An 18,541-nucleotide genomic window follows, 5' to 3' on the forward strand; every position below is an offset into this window, starting at 1 on the left:
GGTTGGTAGACCTTAATTGCCAGCTGTTTCTTCAACAAGATGCTTTATGTTTTATGCATTGCTTATACATGCATTTATAACAGTAATCTGACACTTGAAATTTTGCAGAATAAAATGAAAAACCAGCTAGAAAATTTTAAACTTGTTTCTTTTTTTTTACTATGAATGACCTACCATTATCATTTATGGGGAAATTATTTCAATTTGTATATCTCAGTCTGGAAAAGCAGATATTATTAGTCTTGGTAGATGGACTTTAAAAGTAACATGCTAATGCTAACTGTGAATAGATTCCTTTCAGAAGTAAATTCCTAGTCCATTAGAAATTGTGTAATGGAAGATCTGAGCCTCTCTGTCCAGAGTAGGAGCCTGGCTTTGAGGGAGTGATGAAGGAGGTGGGATGGTTCAGAAAGAGAACCAGGCAGTACTCAGGAATTGAGAAAGTTTTTGTTATGGGTAAGGCAGCAGTCTTTCTATCATGTTTGATAAAGGGTTGGGGGTTTTGTTTGTTTGTTTGTTTTGCATTATTCCTGAATGTTAAATATGTCAGGAGGGACAAAGATAGAACTAGACACCAAGAATTGATACTAATCCATGATTATTATCTAGTACATAGCTGATGGCCTTGGCTATCATGAGACACTTTCTGTCACCAAGTAGAAAAAACATCTCCTATAATGTACATTTAGACACCACACTGCTTCCTTTATACTCACAAGCATGGAATAGAGGTAGTTGAACTCGCAGAGGCATGAAATTGGAATTTGGCTTTCCCTGTCTTTGGAATGTGATAACTTAGGTTGATATTCATTTCAAAACCTTTCACATAAAACCAATTTTTAAAAATTTCCCAAATTATATTTTTTGCCCCCTTGTTCTATTTCTTAAAGTAGGAATGCAGTTTGAAAGTGTGTTATTGGCCAGTACTTTGTCCTATTGTATGCGCAGCCACTATACTAAAATGCAGTGATAAGTTTCTCTTGATATGTTGTCTATATTACATTTCTGTGAGATTAAGAATCAAGTAGTACTTTAATGATCTTTCTAAAATTTAGCATTGATAGTGGCTAATCTTATAATATCAATAGACCACTTTACTACTGATTGGTTTGTTTTCTGGAAAATTACTGATTTCTAAAGCTGCAGGATCTCTTCAGTGTGATGAGGTTGAATTAGAACCTCAGTTCTAAAAGTGTATTTTGGTAGAAGGCAAGCGAGGGAGATGGGCATTGAGAGAACAAGAAGGAAGGAGAGAAAATGGCGTCCACGGATTACAGTACCTACAGCCAAGCTGCAGCCCAGCAGGGCTACAGCACTTACACTGCCTAGCCCACTCAAGAATATGCACAGACCAGCCAGGCTTATGGGCAGCAGAGTTATGGAACTTACGGATAGCTCACTGATGTCAGCTATACCCAGGTGCAGACCACTGTAACCTATGGGCAGACCGCCTATGCAACTTCTTATAGACAGACTCACACTGGTTATACTACTCCAACTGCCCCCCCCTCCCAGGCATACAGTCAGCTGTCCAGGGGTACAGCACTGGTGCCTATGATACCACCACTGCTACAATCACTACCACTCAGGCCTCCTATGCAGCTGTTTGCGTATGGCACTCAGTCTGCTTATCCAGCATATGGGCAGCAGCCAGCAACCACTGCACCTACAAGACCACAGGATGGTAACAAGCCTGCTGAGACTAGTCAACCTCAGTCTAGCACAGGGGGTTACAACCAACCCAGCCTAGGATATGGACAAAGTAACTACAATTATCCCTAGGTACCTGGGAGCTACCCCATGCAACCAGTGATGGCACCGCCATCCTATCCACCTACCAGCCATTCCTCTACACAGCCGAGTAGTTATGATCAGAGCAGTTATTCTCAGCAGAACACCTATGGGCAGCTGAGAAGCTATGAACAGCAGAGTAGGTATGGTCAACAAAGTAGCTAGGGGCAACAGCTGCCCACTAGTTACCCACCCCCCAAACTGGATCCTACAGCCAGGCTCCAGGTTAATATAGTCAACAGAGCAGCAGCTACGGATATCAGAGTTCATTCTGACAGGACCACCCCAGTAGCATGGGTGTTTATGGGGAGGAGTCTGGAGGATTTTCCGGACCTGGAGAGAACTGGAGCATGAGTTGCCCTGATAACCAGGGCAGGGGAAGAGGGGTATTTGATTGTGGAGGCATGAGCAGAAGTGGGCGGGGAGGAGGATGCAGTAGAATGGGTGCTGGAGAGTGAGGTGGCTTCAATAAGCCCGGTGGACCCATGAATGAAGGACCAGATCTTGATCTAGGCCCACCTATAGATCCAGATGAAGATTCTGACAACAGTGTGATTTATGTGCAAGGATTAAATGACAATGTGACTTTCAATTATCTGGCAGACTTCTTTAAGCAGTGTGGAGTTGTTAAAATGAACAAAAGAACTGGACAACCCATGATTCATATTTACTTGGACAACGAAACCAGAAAGCCCAAAGGTGATGCCACGGTGTCCTATGTCTACCTGCAAAGGCTGCTGTGGAGTGGTTTGATGGGAAAGATTTTCAAGGAAGCAAACTTAAAGTTTCTCTTGCTTGGAAGAAGCCTCCAATGAACAGCATGTGAGGTGGGATGCCACCCTGTGAGGGCCGAGGAATGCCACCTTCGCTTTCTGGAGGTCCAGGGGTCCCAGGAGGCCCAGGGGTACCCATGGGTCACATGGGAAGCTGACGAGGAGACAAAGGAGGCTTTCACCCAAGAGGGCTTCAGGGTTCCCAAGGGAACCATCAGGAGGAGGAAATGTCCAACATGGAGCTGGAGACTGGCAGTGCCCCAATCTGGGTTGTGGAAACCAAAACTTTGCCTGGAGAACAGAATGCAACTAAAGTAAAGCCCCAAAGTCAGAAGGTTTTCTCCCACCACCCTTTCCGACCCCGGTGATGACCTGGGCAGAGGTGGCCCTAGTGGTATGCAGAGAAGTAGATGTGGCCTCATGACCGGCGGGGGGGGGGGGGGTCCTGGAGGAATGTTCAGAGGTAGTCATGGAGGAGACAGAGGTGGCTTCCGTGGTGGCCGGGGCATGGATCAAGGTGACTTTGGTGGAGGCAGACAAGGTGGCCCTAGGGGACCCTCTGGGCCTTTGATGGAATAGATGGGAGGAACAAAGGCTATGGAGGCCCTGGAAAAATGGATAAAGGCGAGCACCATCAGGAACGCAGAGATTGGCCCTACAAGACACAGAGACCCCAAAGAGCTGCATTGACTACCAGATTTTTTTGTATTAATTTTTATTTTATTATTTTTTATTTTTATTATATTTTATTTAGATTTTTATTAGTGAAACATCATTAGGTACAGTTGTAGACTTACAAATTTTTGTGCTTGGGTTTCAGTTATACAATGATCGAATACCCATCCCTCAACCCGTGCCCATTCTCCAGCACCACTGATCCCAGTATCCCTCCCACCCCCTGTACCCCCCAGCCCACCCTGCCTCTGTGGCAGGGAATTTCCCCATGTGTCCTTTCTCCTTTGGGGTGCTATGGTTTGTAAAAGAGGCATTGAGAGGCAATCATGTTCAGTCTAAAGTCTAATCTTAGCGCGCATCCTCCCAACACCCTTTATTTGCTCCTCCCTTCTCTATCTGAGCTGCCTTTTCCCCCAGCATGTGCGACTGGCCTCCAAGCCGTGGAGTAAACCTCCTGGTACTTAAAACCTGGTACTCTGCTATTCTTGGGTGTTAGTCTCCTATTTTGTTACTTTATGTTCCCCAGATGAATGCAATCTTTCTATGTCTATCCCTCTCTTTCTGACTCAGTTCGCTTAGCATGATACTTTCCATGTAGTACCACTTGTATATAAATTTCATGGCATCATCTTTTCTAACAGCTACATAGTACTCCATTATGTAGATGTACCAAAGTTTCTTTAACCAATCATCTGTTCTTGGGCATTCAGTATTTTTCCAGATTCTAGCTATTGTAAACAGTGCTGCAATGAACAAGTGCAGACATCACTTCAACTATACTTTTTTTGCCTCTTTGAGATATATTCCCAGGAGTAGTATTGCTGGGTCAAATGGGAGCTCAATTTCTAATTTTTTGAGAATCTTCCATACTGTTTTCCAAAAGGGCTGAACCAGTCAGCATTCCCACCAGCAATGGAGGAGGGTCCCTTTCTTACCACATCTGCACCAACATCAGTTGCTTTTATTCTTTTGGATGTGGGTCAGTCTCTGTGGTGTGAAATGATATCTCATTGTTGTTTTGATCTGCATCTCCCTGATGATTAATGATGTAGAGCATTTTCTCATGTGCCTTTTAGCCATTAGGATTTCTTCTTTGATAAAGTCTTTGTTCATTTCGTTGCCCCATTTTTTGATGGGGTTGGATGTTTTCTTCTTTGGAGTTCAACCAGTATTTTGTATACCCTTGATATCAACCCCTTGTTGGATGTGTATTGGGCGAATATCCTTTCCCATTCTGTAGACTGTCTTTGTATTTTGGTCACTGTTTCTTTTGAGGTGCAGAAGCTTCTTAGTTTAAGATAGTTCCCATTTGTCTATCTCTGTTTTCCTTTGCTTGGCCAGTTGGTGTGACATCTTTGAAGATACCATTAACTTCAATGTCATGGAGGGTTTTGCCCACTTTGTCTTCAATGTACCTTATGGATTCTGGTATGATGTTGAGGTCTTTAATCCATTTTGATCTTACTTTTGTACATATTGTTAAGCAGAGATCTGACAGATTTATTTTTTAAACCAGAAAATATTTTAAATTTATAATCTCATATTTATGATGTTGGGCACAACATTATGATTATTCCTTGTCTGTATTTTAGTATTTTTCACCATTTGTGAAGAAACATTAAAACAGGCTAAATGCTATTGTGCTGAGGTTTTTTTTTTTAATTTTTTTCCTTCTTTTAAAAGATGGTTGTTTAACTAAGACTAAACAATGGGAACCCTTTGTGAGCATGCTCAGTATCATTGTAGAGAACCAAGAGGGCCTCTAACTGTAACAGTGTTCATGGTTGTGATTTTTTTAAATAAAATTCCAAATGTCTATTAACAGTAAAAAAAAGAAGTTATTCCTGAGCAAGAATAAGTGCCAGGATAAGTCCAGATAATTTCCACTGCTAGAAAACTTTTTTTTTCTATTTCTCATCTTGAATGATGATATTGTATGTCTTGTCTATGATATCAATGATTTAATTTTTAGCCTCTTTAATTCTACTGCTAATTTTTAATTTTTTAAATATTCCTTAGCTCCTTCATTTCTATCCGAATAATTAAAAAAAATTTTACCATCAATCTTCCTTTTTTTCGGGGGTGGGTTGGTTTGGGGTCACACTCAGTGATATTCAGGAGTTACTCTTGGCTCTACACTCAGAAATTTCCCCTGGCAGTGCTCAGGGCACCATATGGGATTATGGGGATTGAGTATGGATCAGCCACATGCAAAGCATATGCGTACCAGCTCTACTATCACTCTGCCCCTTGCCCATCAGCCTTTCTTTGAGTTTATTGAATCTCTCTTCCTCACTTCAGTGAACACTGCTAAGATTATTGCCCTGTAGTCAACCATGGATAGCATCAAACGTTCTATATACAGTGTCTAAAGTGCTGACTTTCCTGGTTTTCTGTATCCATCTGTTAATGTAACTAAAGTTCTTCATCTTCTCTTTATTCCTGAATCTTTATGGGTACTAAGAGTGAAACTCTCAGTTCCAGGCAATTTCAGTAGTGCTCCATTGCTCCTGTTTACAGTACCAGACTATAGCCTGTGGCACTGTGAGGCTGGCAGCAGGCACTGTCTTGTGAGGATTTCTCAGCAGGCTCAGTAAGGGTGGAGTTAAATCTAGAGCTTTTGTAGGCTGTTTAGGGTCATAGCGAATTCTTATGTATATTCAGTTATAAATACAACTGGTAGGTCCATAATTGACAGTCATTACTTTCACTAAATATTTTATCAAGGAGGACTCTGAGAAGATCCATAAGCCTAACACAGAACATATATCACAGATGAGCAAAAATTAATATTACTTTTATCTTCATCTCCTCAGTCTGATCATCACTGTCACTGGAATTTTGATATTACAGTGAAAAATCTTTGGTTTTATCTTTAAAAATCACTGCTGATAGCTAAATTGTTACTTGATATTTCTTTTTTTATCATAATACATTTTTGGTATTTAGTTGCATGAATCATACTTTGAATAAATACAAGGAGGTAGATAAGACTTCCATCTCTTTTAGGTGTAACAGTGAGGCTTCTCACCTCACACAGAAATAGATATAAAGCATCTAAATACCTATTTATGCTCAAAAAGCACATCAAATAATTTGACTGTAGGTAAGAACCTATGGAATGAAAAAAATTATGAATTATGCTTTTAAATTTGAAATGCCACTGCTGCATAAATTTAACAAACCCATATCACATAGAATAAAGAAGTACTATAATTTGAATATTTAATAAATAAAAAGTATGGATTTTTAATCAAGACTCTAGTTTTTTTTTATGTTTTTCTTTTAGACACCTGTATTTTTTTGAGCAAACGTTTAATGAAATAGAAATAGAAATAGAAATTTTTCTTTTGGTAATAGAACTGCTCTTAATAAACAAGGCAATTGTGCTTGTGTTTATAAATTTTTCTACATAGAGAACTAATGCTTACTGCATGTCTCTTATCCTAGCTATGGCATATGTTTTTATTATTCACATTGAAATCCTATGAATAAATTACTGTTTATTTTTTGTAAATATAAAGTTGAATAAAACTCAGGTTATGTAAACTAAAACTTTATTCAAGATTGATTTTATTAAATACCATTTAAGTATAAACATGTATGTGAATTGGGGACAGAGTAAAATAATCAGATAATTAATTATGAAGGACATAATTTGTATGTTTGAGGCCATCCACTGCTTTCATACTTATTTGATTTTGAAATTTAGTGGGAGAAATGTTCACGATGTAGGGATTCTAGTTACTTTTTGCAGAGAGAAGAGCTGGCTTTTTCCATCACAACTGGAGTCTATAATCCTTTGTAGTTGTATTAGAAATTTTTGTGGAGCAAACTATCACAGGATGAGCCACACACTGTTCCTATGAGCTAACTAACTTGTATATGCAAAATCAGCATCACAACATAAAGATTGTTTCCAAAATATACTTAGTAGACACTTCATTTCTTAGGTAAAATTATTTGGGTCCCTGCCCCCCCCCCCAAAAAAAAAGAAAAGTTGAATGCAAATTTAATTTTTGATAGTTTTTTTTTTGTCGAGGATTTTGATAACTAATTACAAAATACATAAAACTATTTGAAAGTCTTAATTTTGTTTACAAAATCTTGCTTTAGACCCTCTTTACCAAGTTGAGAAAATTTTTAGAGAAATAAGATTCTATCAGCTACTGAGTCTTGCCTGGGTAGGTTTCTGACATCTTGATACTAAGACTTGAAGATCCAGTCTTTAATTCATGTTTTTTCATAAACTTGCGTCAAAACTTAAGTTGTGTGTTGTCAACCTATTTTTATGAGATTCATCAATAACCATACCATATAAACATAAGCAATTGACCCTCATCATAAAACATCAAGGAAGTTGTCACCTTTTCTGTACCACCAGTAAACTTTGGAATACTTTGCAGGGATGAATCCCTGGGTGTTGCATGACAGTGCTTTAGGTCTTGATATTTTATGAATTATTCTTTAGTCTCTTTGTTACTATAACAGTTGGCAATTCTGATGAATGATTCTTGGGCGGAATACTAGCTTTAGTAATTCAGTGGTATAGTCTTAATGCTATTTAGAATAACCTTTACAAATTGTATAGGTTACAAATACAAAAAATATTTGAGATTCATGCCGAGGAAACATGAAATCGAACAAAAAAATCACATCAATAATATCTTTCCAGTACTACATAGGCTACGTAAACAAACTGCTTGGTTCCTTTCAGGCTGGCTGTAACTGGTAAAGAATAAAAATGATTTCTATAGACTGAAAATAATCTAGCGATGAGGACATTAGGGGATTCTTGTCCTGTGAGGAATTGTCAGACAGTTGGTCTGTTTAGCATCAGGGTGTCATATAAAGGCAATTTTTTTCAGATGGGGCTTTAGCCTAATGACTGTGACTGCCTAACAGTCACTACTGGTGTCTGGCAGGCAGTTGAGGCATTTTCAAAGGCCTGCAGGGTATGTATCATTACACTGAGTATTTCATGCAGCAAGTCCATTGAGGCAGTTTGGCATTATTTTTATAAAATCAGTTTTCAGTTCCATCTGTTCAAAAATAGGTAGACTTGATCTCTTTGGTTCCTTTGTTTTTTTGTTTAGGAAAGTTATCTGCTCAATTGAGATGAATAGTAATTGGATTATATTACTGTAATTCATTTATTAACAGAGCATTAGAATCCACAGTAGTGTGTTTCCATCTTAGAACCCACAAATTACCAATTAAACACAATCTTCTGTTCTAAAACAATGTGATTATTTTTGTTTAAGCCTATTTTGGAGGCTGAGTCACTCGCTGCCTGCATATATCTTTGTTTAAAAAGCATTAGTGGAATATTACCAAGCCGAAGCCATTACTTGTTTGTTTCTGATTTACAGGAGCAAATGGTGCTAGTTGTTTATTCAAACAAATCCTGGCCATATTTGGGATGTCCCTTCTGCATTCTGGTTAGTTGTATAGAAAGTTGTATATGTGGGGTGTGTGTGTGTGTGTGTGTGTGTGTGTGTGTGTGTGTAAGTCAAACTAGTTGTTACTGAACAAAGTTGACAGAGATGTGAGCAGAGAGAAAGAGAAAAATGTATTCAAGAGAGAGCATGGACTTCTCCAGAGTAGAGGGGCTGTTTTACTAGCAAAACACTAAAGAAGTTGTGCCACTTTAAACATAAAATTAATTGATTTGAGACTGTTTTAAGTATTTCTATTTGTAAAGCCCAGCCTTCTGTAGCTGGGGATACTTTGTTTTTTGTTTTTTTGTTTTCTTATTTAACAATAGTGGTTGAGTACCATTTCATACCTGATTTTATTCAGTTTTGGAGTTTTAGCCACTTAAAAATCCCATGCTTTTACCCTATAAAACATAGCGTATCTGCAAACATGATTTGAACACACATGGAAGTACAGTAGCAATATAGGTTAACTCTTCAGTCGTCATGAAACAAAAATAAGATAGAATATGTTTCAAATATCAACACAACTTTGGAAGTTCTGAGTTTCTGATAAAGAGCTCACCATTGATTTGAGTAACACGAAAGTCTTCACAGAGGTAATGAAGTTTAAGCTGAACTCCAGGAATATGAAGGCATAGTGTATCTCAGCAATTCACTGGGGAGGACTAGTAGGAGAGGGTTTAGCAAAAGTAGGCTAGGCAGGAGCATGGCATGGGCAGTGGAGGGAATTAGAAAACTGAAAAGTTACGAGGAGGTAGCATGAAATCTCCAGAAGCAGGAAGTAAAACAGGATAAAACCGGATTTTTCAGGGATAGGAGGTGAGTGGGAGGGTTCAAAAATACAAATTTACCTTGAAATCTTTGTAGAAATATCCATTAAACATTGGTGAATATGTAATGAGATTCAACAACAATAAGGCTGATACTGAGTCTTCCTTTATGAATTCTTTCTAGCAAAAAGACTGGACATTGGTTATGGAACAGTAATGCAAAGTATGAAGTGCATTGACTTAAGATATTTTAGGAAAGAAGATGACAGAGACAGGCATAGTAACAAAAAGAGTGTTGTGTTGCATACATGAAAGGATAGATAAGATCTTGAAAGTCTTCATCAAAAGGAACATAAATATGTTAGGAGGAGTGGAAGGGCCAAAATAATGAGGTCTAAGTAAAGTCCTTCAGCTTTGGCAGAAGAAACTTTTTGAGAATCACATCCAGTAACACAGTAAGAAATGTATAATTTTGTTGATTTAGGAGAGAATAACTAGCTGTTGTGTGAAGCAATAAGGCTGGTAGATCCATGAGCTAAAGGATTATGGATGGTTTTAATAGGCCATATATCACCTGATAAGAAAAGGCAGAAAAGGAATATTAAGAGCAAGTGAAAGGGTGAGATAAGTATGTGTGATATCATCGAATGCCTCGAGGTTAATGCTTCTTGAATCCATACAAGACATTGCTACATTTTAGAGAACTCCTGAGTCAGCTGGGCTTCTCAGTCTTTCATTTTGCCTCCTCAGAACTCCAGATTTAGTTTCCCAGTTCTTTAACTCTTGAGTGCTGGTCCAGTCCAGAAGTGAGAGCACTGAAACTTTCTTCACATCCTTTATACCCATAAAGTTTGACTCCTGGCTTTTCCCTCCTTGATCTTTATCAGTCTAGTTCTTGAATTCTTAAAGAGAAAAAGAATTTCTTAGTTAATGCCCTAAGACAGTCAGTCAGATATGCTGATACTTAGAACCTTTTTTCAAAGGGCAAAATTTCACAAGACTCAGTGAAAATGTAAACTTAATACATTCAGAAAATTTTAAGACAGTAATAAATTCAAAGGTCCAGGGAGATAGTTCAGATGTCTGCATTGCATACCTTGTACTTGTAAGGCCTCCAGTTTGTACCCCAGAACCACAATTCCCTTCCATTGTGCCTTTGGTGGCCCCCAGGACCAAATGCCTTAGCAAGACCACGTTGATGGATCAGAACTACACTACCAGACCAGATAAGCCAGAAAGTTTTCCAGACTCCTGAGTATTCCAGGGAAGCCTCATTGTGCCAAAAATTTCAAGAGAAAATACCAGTGTATTAAGAGAGAGAGAGAGGCCCTCCCGTTGATCATCGATTTGCTCAAGTGGGCCCAGTAACGTCTCCATTGGAGACTTTGTTGTTACTATGTTTGGCATATCGAATACGTCACGGGGAGCTTGCCAGGCCCTGCCGTGCGGGCGAGATACTCTTGGTAGCTTGCTGGGCTCTCCGAGAGGGGCAGAGGAATCGAACTTGGGTCGGCCATGTTGGCTGCGTACAAGGCAAACGCCCTACCGCTGTGCTATCGCTTAAACCATTCAAAAAATCTTGTTCTTTGCCTGAACTATTTGTATACCTGTGAAACCAGCAGTTCTGTGGGGGTGTGAGAACCAACAAGGTGGCAGGAACCATTCTTTCAACTTAAGAAAAGCAAGTATTATGTTAAGTATTTTTCTGAACATTTGAATAAAGAAAGTGAATGTTGTTGATCAAGTTTCATTCATGAAGACATGTGATTACCAACCAGTAGATTTGGCCAGCAATTACTCTACTATTACTCTACTAATGATTTCAGTGTCAATAGCTACTTTGTTGTTGTTGTTTGGTTGTTTGGCCACACCCAGCAGTGCTGAAGGTTTGCTCCTGTCTCTGCTCAGGAATCACTCCTTGTGGGGGTACAGAGATCACAGTCAATTCAGTGTTAAGGATTGAACTGCTGGGTTGGCCTCATGCACTTTTTTCCCCACTGTACATCCCACCCAACAATGAAGGTAAGGGAAAAGATTGAAGATATTAGGATGCCATCAGCATAAAACAACTAAAATTTCTTTCTCACTAAACTAAGATTTTCAAATAATCTGTTCTTCCAACATGGTAAGCATTCTTACAAATTACCCCAAACTGCTTATTCTAAAATCATCTGAATTATGTAATGTCTTTTTTTTCTTCTTATAGAAAAATATGCGTAAAACGTGTGTGTGTGTGTGTGTGTGTGTGTGTGTGTGTGTGTGTGTGTTTTCTCTCCCAGAAGCTTAATTTTACTTTTGGAATGCATTCTCTGGGGCTATCTGTTTTATTGCAGCAGAATGCTGGATTTATTGTGTTTGTTTTACCTTTTCCATGTGTTAGTAGGTAGCATTTATCACACTTCCAACCCATATGGCTCCCAGCTGGCAGTCTAGGTGCCATGTTAGTGGTTCAGTGGCCCAAGTATATGTGGGAAGGGATGCATCGTTCCAGAATTGTGAGCCTAGTAGGCATTACACAGTCATGTATGAATAAGTGGAGAGGCTTTGTTTGATATTTTTTCACCAGTGTCTTTTCAGCAGATGACAAATCTGGAATAATATGGTAGTATTAGTAATTCTACTTTGCTAATAGGAGAACATAGTTCTCAGTCACTGGCCAACAAGATTTATTTGCCTTCATTTCCAATGATAGATAAAAATAAAAGCTTTGGTCCCTAAGTGTATTTGTTAGACATATGTTAAATTTATTGGGTAAATTATTTAAAGAAGGAACGTTAATGGCTTTTCTGTTTTGGATACTATCCTTGATTTTCTACAATGATACCCATTGTTTTGATTGCAGGACTTTTATTGTAAATGAAATTAGATGGGAAAAATCCAGGAGACATTTTTCAACGGAGTATGTCACAAGTGGCACCTGAAAAAGACCCATGGCCTAAGGTCTGCAAGCCCTGTGTGGCAGACAATCTTGCATCACCTCCTATCCCATCTGCACCTTGTTCATTTTTATTAAGTGATAGCACGTTTTACTGCAGCCACTATAATGTCTTTGCTGTCTGGAGGATTAGAATGTATGATGCGGATGTAGTTTTGGATCTAAAACAACTGTGACATTGATCTTTTTCAATGGGCAAGAGATATGATCTCTTGCCATCATCCACTGCTTCCACTAGGATATGCTAGGAATCTGTATCTAATTACCTGTGCAGCTAATTATCTCTGCCATGTTAAACAGAAGCAGTAATCTCATTTCCCTTTCAAGTCCATTTTATGGCATCAAACTGTATTATATTCCCTTTTTAATGGCTGCTGACAAAATTACAGCAGCACCACCGAGGACTTGAGGAATCTGCCTGCCCATGACGCAGCTGCCCCTTGTATGCTTTCTGTTGTTTCCTTTTCTTTTTTACAGTGTGCTATTAAATACCTATATATTTGAATCATCTCCCCATAGCTCCATTTGTTTGATTAGCATTGCAATACTGTGACAAGACACTATATCAGAGGTAATCGATCTGATTAGCATGGAGATGATATGAACACAGATTGTATTGATGTTTAATAGTGCAGGCATCCAGGTGTTGTAAACATTATAGATGTTTTTGTATGCTGTGTGCAAGGTCTCTGTAATGAAGACAGCAACCACAGCAGATTTTAGAGCTCGATGATTTATTTTCTGCCAAGTGCCACAGTGGGTCTTGCATAGTATATGGCACTCCTGTGCTGGATCCGCACAAAATGTTTTAATCAGTGCTCAAAATAAGGCAAATATTTTCACTGGAAAGATTCTAATCTTGCTTTATTAAGAGATGCTTGCCACAATGCAGTACAAAGCATTCGGAACTCTCATTGAAAACGATCCACATTCTTCGCTGAACCATATCCTCAGGTTACTTTATTATTATAATGCATCCTCATTTGTAAAAGACACGCCACGGTTTTGTGCAGCTCACAACCTCTTCCCATTCATTTCACGTAGTCTAGCTTAAAATTTCACTTCGTATCAGTTCTCACTTTGATTAAATTTTTGCTAAAGATCATGTATCGATCTGGATTCTGCAGGTGAAGGAAGAATCAGCTGGCCAGTCTTCAGGAGCTGGCTCTTGGCAATTTGTGATGAATAGAAGGGAGCCTGTGCCAAGGATGATTTGGGATAAATTGTTGAATATTTTGCTGGGGTACAGTGGAAATAGGACATTCCTAGAAAAAGATCTCACTGTGTCATCCAACATTCACCCTGATATCTTTAACTCTTTTGTAAACAAATACAACTGGAAACCAGCAGGTTATTTCATTTTTTATGAGAAAAAGATATATGGAGTTTATAAGTTTTTACTTTTTATATTTATATAATCTCTGAACTTTAAATTCTCTATTAATACTCAATTTCTTATGACAAAAATAGGAGATAGTAGGAGACAGGACTAAAAGATTCTAAACAGGTATGTTTGCATATATACACATGTATGTGCATATATATATGTCCTATGTTTATATACGAGTTCGTGCTTACACATATATAGAAATACCTTCATGTGTAAATGCATGTGTGTACACTATATGTGCTTATATTTATCTTGATATATGTGACACTGTTTACCTCCCTTTTCCTTCTCCCACTTCTTCATTTTCCCCATATCTCTTTCTACATATATCTCTAAGTCAAACATAAAGGTAAAGGTAAAGGCCCTCCCGTTGATCATCGATTTGCTTGAGCAGACCCAGTAACGTCTCCATTGGAGACTTTGTTGTTACTGTGTTTGGCATATCGAATACGTCACGGGGAGCTTGCCAGGCCCTGCCATGCAGGCGAGATACTCTCAGTAGCTTGCCAGGCTCTCCGAGAGGGGCAGAGGAATCGAACTCGGGTCGGCCATGTGGGCCGCTTGTAAGGCGAACGCCCTACCACTGTGCTATAAAATTCTCTGTAACAGTCACCTATCTGGGCATCAGAATTTGTTATTCTATTCTCCTTGTAACTCTCTCACTATCTCTTATCATCATCAGACTTTGAGTGCTTCCATTTTGCGGACATTACTCAGCTCAAAATTCCCTTCATGCCCCTCCAGCCCCACCTAACTTTGCCCATTCCTAGATTCCAGTAGTTAAGAGGCTCTTCCCCTACAAACTATTAGAGCCTTATCTATGGTTTCTATTAAAGTTCTCCTGACTCTGACTCATGTGGCTATACGTTTTTGCCTTGGATGGGGACATCTTGAATACAGCAATGAATAATTACCTATGTCTAGCCATGCAGGCTGGAGTGATAGCACAGCGGTAGAGCGTTTGCCTTGTGTGCAGCCAGCCTGGCTGAGCCAGGTTCGATTCCTCTGCCCCTCTCAAGAGAGCCTGGCAAGCTACCGAGAGTATTCAATATGCCAAACACAGTAACAAGAAGTCTCACAATGGAGATGTTACTGGGCCCGCTCAAGCAAATCGATGAACAATGGGAGGACAGTGTGTTGACAGTGTGTCTATACCATGCAACTAATGAACTGTCTACTTTATACTATTTATCCACTATTCAATATTTAACACACATATATTGTCACTTGAAACACACCTTCTGGAGAGAGAGAGAGAAATAAATAACAATTCTCTGCCAACTTGCTGTAAGTCCATGAGGAGAGCCAGAAAGAATAGTGTAATCGGAAAATATGTTTTTTCTGTGGGGCAAAGTGGAAGACTTCCTTGAGAAGGTCAGCTAGGTGGAGAGAACAAGAAGGGCAAAAATTCTGAATCTGGTGCATGTTTGAACTGTGGTAGCAGCAACAAGGAAATGTGTGTTGAACTGACTATAGTCAGTTTATAAAGAGGCAGAGTACAAGAAGGTGAGGACAGATGAAAGTAGCCAGAAAGGGATGATCATCTAAGAACTATATCTACCTTTTTTTCCTCATAGCCTTCTCCTGCCTTGTTTCCTTCTTGTAGTTTCCCTGTTTTTTTTTTTTTTTGATTGACCACCTGTGAATCCCATTTACGTGATTTTCACCAGTGGATCCATGAATATCCTGGGAGCATGTGGGACCTGGTTGAGGTGGGTAGGGCATTTGTCTCACATGTGGTTGACCCAGGTTCAATTCTCAGCATCCCATATGGTCCCCTGAGCACCACCAGGAGTAATTCCTGAGTGCAGAGCCAGGAGTAAACCCTGTCCATCGCCAGGTGTGACCCAAAAAGAGAAAAAAAAAAGGTGGTTGGAGATAATGGAGATAAGAAGCTTTCGGGCTCTTGGCTTGCATACAGTTGACTATGACTCAATCTCTAGCACCACATACCCTGAGTACTGACAAGGAGTGACCCCTAAGAACAGAGCCAGGAATAACTAAAAACAGCACTGTAGGGTGTAGCACCCACAATCACCCTTTCAATAAAGGGCAACAATGTTTTAGAGTATTATAGGAGACAGTGAGGACTTTAGTTTTCTTTTTGGAGAGAATTGGGACCTCATTAGATTAAAAAATGCTGTTTTAAATAAGGAAATTAAATCATGTGATAAATCATAGAAGTTACCAAATTGCCATAACTGCGTTACCGAAAAGAGGTGATGAGATAAATTGATGAGATAAGGTGATAAGAAAAGAGTCAGGAGATAAGTTAAAAATGGTGTTATTAATGGAGGTGAGAAGATGTGGGCAGACCTTGGGTATGTGAAGCCTCAAGAGGATTGAAAGGTGAATTCGGTCTGAGCAATGAGAAATAGAAGAAACAAAGAAAATTCTGAAAGTTTTGTTACCAAGCATTGCTTTGGGGAAATGGTGTGTGGAGGCAGAGAGGGAAACAGATTTTTCTTTGAGGATTATGCTCCAAAGCTGAAAAATGAGAATATACCTGGGAGAAATATGCAGTCAAAGGTAGTAATTTGCAAAATGGCATTAAATAAAAGAATAAATGGTATGTATGTGGTGCATCTGTAAATGGGCAAATGAATGTATTTGGTGTACAAATAATTATTCCTATTCTATCCCAAATAAAAAGGAAGAAAAACAACAGTGAACCATATATATAAATTCAAAATTTGTAGTAGATGCAAAAATAGAAAATTATCAAAGCAAACTATTTTACTGATGTGTTTTATTATTACATAAAATCGATCTCCTTTTCTATATACATAATGTACAACAACCATATATTGATGCATGGAAAATATTACCATTTAAAGATATAACCTGAATAATAAATCTTTAAAATTCATGTGTATTTTGCACGTAGGATACTTCTCAATTCAAGACAACCCTATTATAGGTGCTCCACAAACACAGGAGACTAGTGGCTCTGTAGTGGAAGTAATAGCCCCTAAGAGAGTCCTTTATGAGCAAGAAAGGTCTACTAAAAAACATTAGGCAGGATGATTTATCACGTTACATTTTTTTCAGAGCATATGGTTCATAGGAATATATAAAGTAAATAAAAAGTGAAAATACAGTTCTTATATTATTATATTTATATTAGTAATTTTAAAAATATTTTAAATAGAAAATTCGGACCAGAGTGATAATACAGTGGGTAAAAAATTTGTGTTGCACATGGCTAACTTGAGCTCAGTCACTAAGACCCGATATAGTCCCCAAAATCTACCAGGAGTAAGACCTGAGCACAGAGTCAGGGGGTAACCCCCAAGGGAAAAAAAAATTCTAAGGCCACTTTCAGAGACACAAAGACTTTATCTTAAATTCATTCTACTTTAGTAAAAAGAAAAAAATAATCAGCATTTCAACCATGTGATTACAGTAAAATTTGAAATGGGCTTACTCTTATTTATAACATTTGTAAAGTATTGGGTGATTTAAAGGGCATTAAGAATTTTTGATGAATTATACATGTTGGTACTCAGAGATTAATGGTGTCCTTTACAAGAAATTCTACTTTGTGTGTATTCCACTTGAATCTGTTGAAACTGTAGTAATGGAAGTGCATTTTTGTAAAGTTGTATGTTCTGTAGACATTTTCTTTAAACAAATAGTATGAGGGGAGGAAGGAGAGAGAGAGAGAGAGAGAGAGAGAGAGAGAGAGAGAGAGAGAGAGAGAGAGAGAGAGAGAGAGAGAGGACTGCAAGCCAGAACTGGAATAAGCTGAAACTGTTTTTTAGGAATATTATGCAAACATAGTTAGACTCATGTTATTGTTACAGACATTTCTATTTTGCAGTTAGCATTGTGCCCATGAACAAGTTGAATCTCCCTGTAAGCTTCCTTCCTGTTACCAAAGGGGAATTGGGTGGTGAGAGTGGGGTGGATTACCAGCTTTGACAATCTCTATCTGGAATAAGGAGTCAGGACTGCAAGGCTTGGCTGGGGCTGTGCAAGCAGTGTGGGTAGATTCTGCAGTCATGGAGTACTAAATGCGGGGCCCTTGAGAGTAAAGCTGAGCTCTTCTTGGTCCTGCACCCCAGGGTGCAGTGAACTAAACTCTACTAGACTGGTGAGGGTGTCCTTGATTTGAGAGCCTCTTGTTGCATTGCAGAATGGGTTGAGTTTCTGGACTGTGTGATTTATGAAAGGCTGGGGTCACCTAGTAATGCAGGAAATGTGGGTGTTTGGGAGGCCCCAGAAAGATAGTGGGTGGCTCTCCAAGTGATAAGTGTGCATCCTTGTCCTAGAATCCTGTAGAAGCCCAAGGTGTAGATAGCTGCTTTGCAAGCCCAGCAGTAGCCCAGGAGAGGGCATGGATGCTCAGTCAGTTGAATAATAACGAAATGAGTCATGGGTGTTCCTATGGTTGCCAAGAAGGGAGCCAAATGGGATTGTTGAAGTATAATCATTGAGAAACACCCACCAGGACTTCACAGACCTCTGTGTGACCTCCTGCAGGATACAACTCTGTGTTTCTTTTTCTGTGGAATTAGGACTGGGTGTGTCTTGGAGGCCAAAGACCTAGTTCAGGAGGTAGGGTGCAGGGTGCTTGCCTTTCATGCAGCAGACCCAAGTTCAATTCCTGGCACCCTGTATGGTCGCCCAAGCCAACCAGGAGTAATTTCTGAGTGCAGACCCAGGAGTGATCCCAGAGCACTGCCAGGAGTGTGCCCCAATCCAAACCAAACAAAAACAAGGATACCTCTTGTAGGTGGTCTGGTAAGGATTCAGTGTGTTTT

At 39.2% G+C, this 18,541-nt stretch overlaps 1 protein-coding gene and 1 pseudogene across 2 annotated transcripts in view; both read left to right on the forward strand.

Moving 5' to 3' along the window:
- The window catches only part of PARD3B (par-3 family cell polarity regulator beta), a 1,231,823-nt gene that overhangs the window by 406,740 nt on the left and 806,542 nt on the right, over positions 1-18,541 (forward strand). The window lies entirely within an intron of this gene.
- LOC130021132 (RNA-binding protein EWS-like) lies at positions 1,258-17,699 on the forward strand (annotated as a pseudogene).

This window comes from Sorex fumeus, unplaced genomic scaffold (genome assembly GCF_029834395.1).
Source record: "Sorex fumeus unplaced genomic scaffold, SorFum_2.1 ptg000014l, whole genome shotgun sequence".
NCBI classification, from domain to species: domain Eukaryota; kingdom Metazoa; phylum Chordata; class Mammalia; order Eulipotyphla; family Soricidae; genus Sorex; species Sorex fumeus.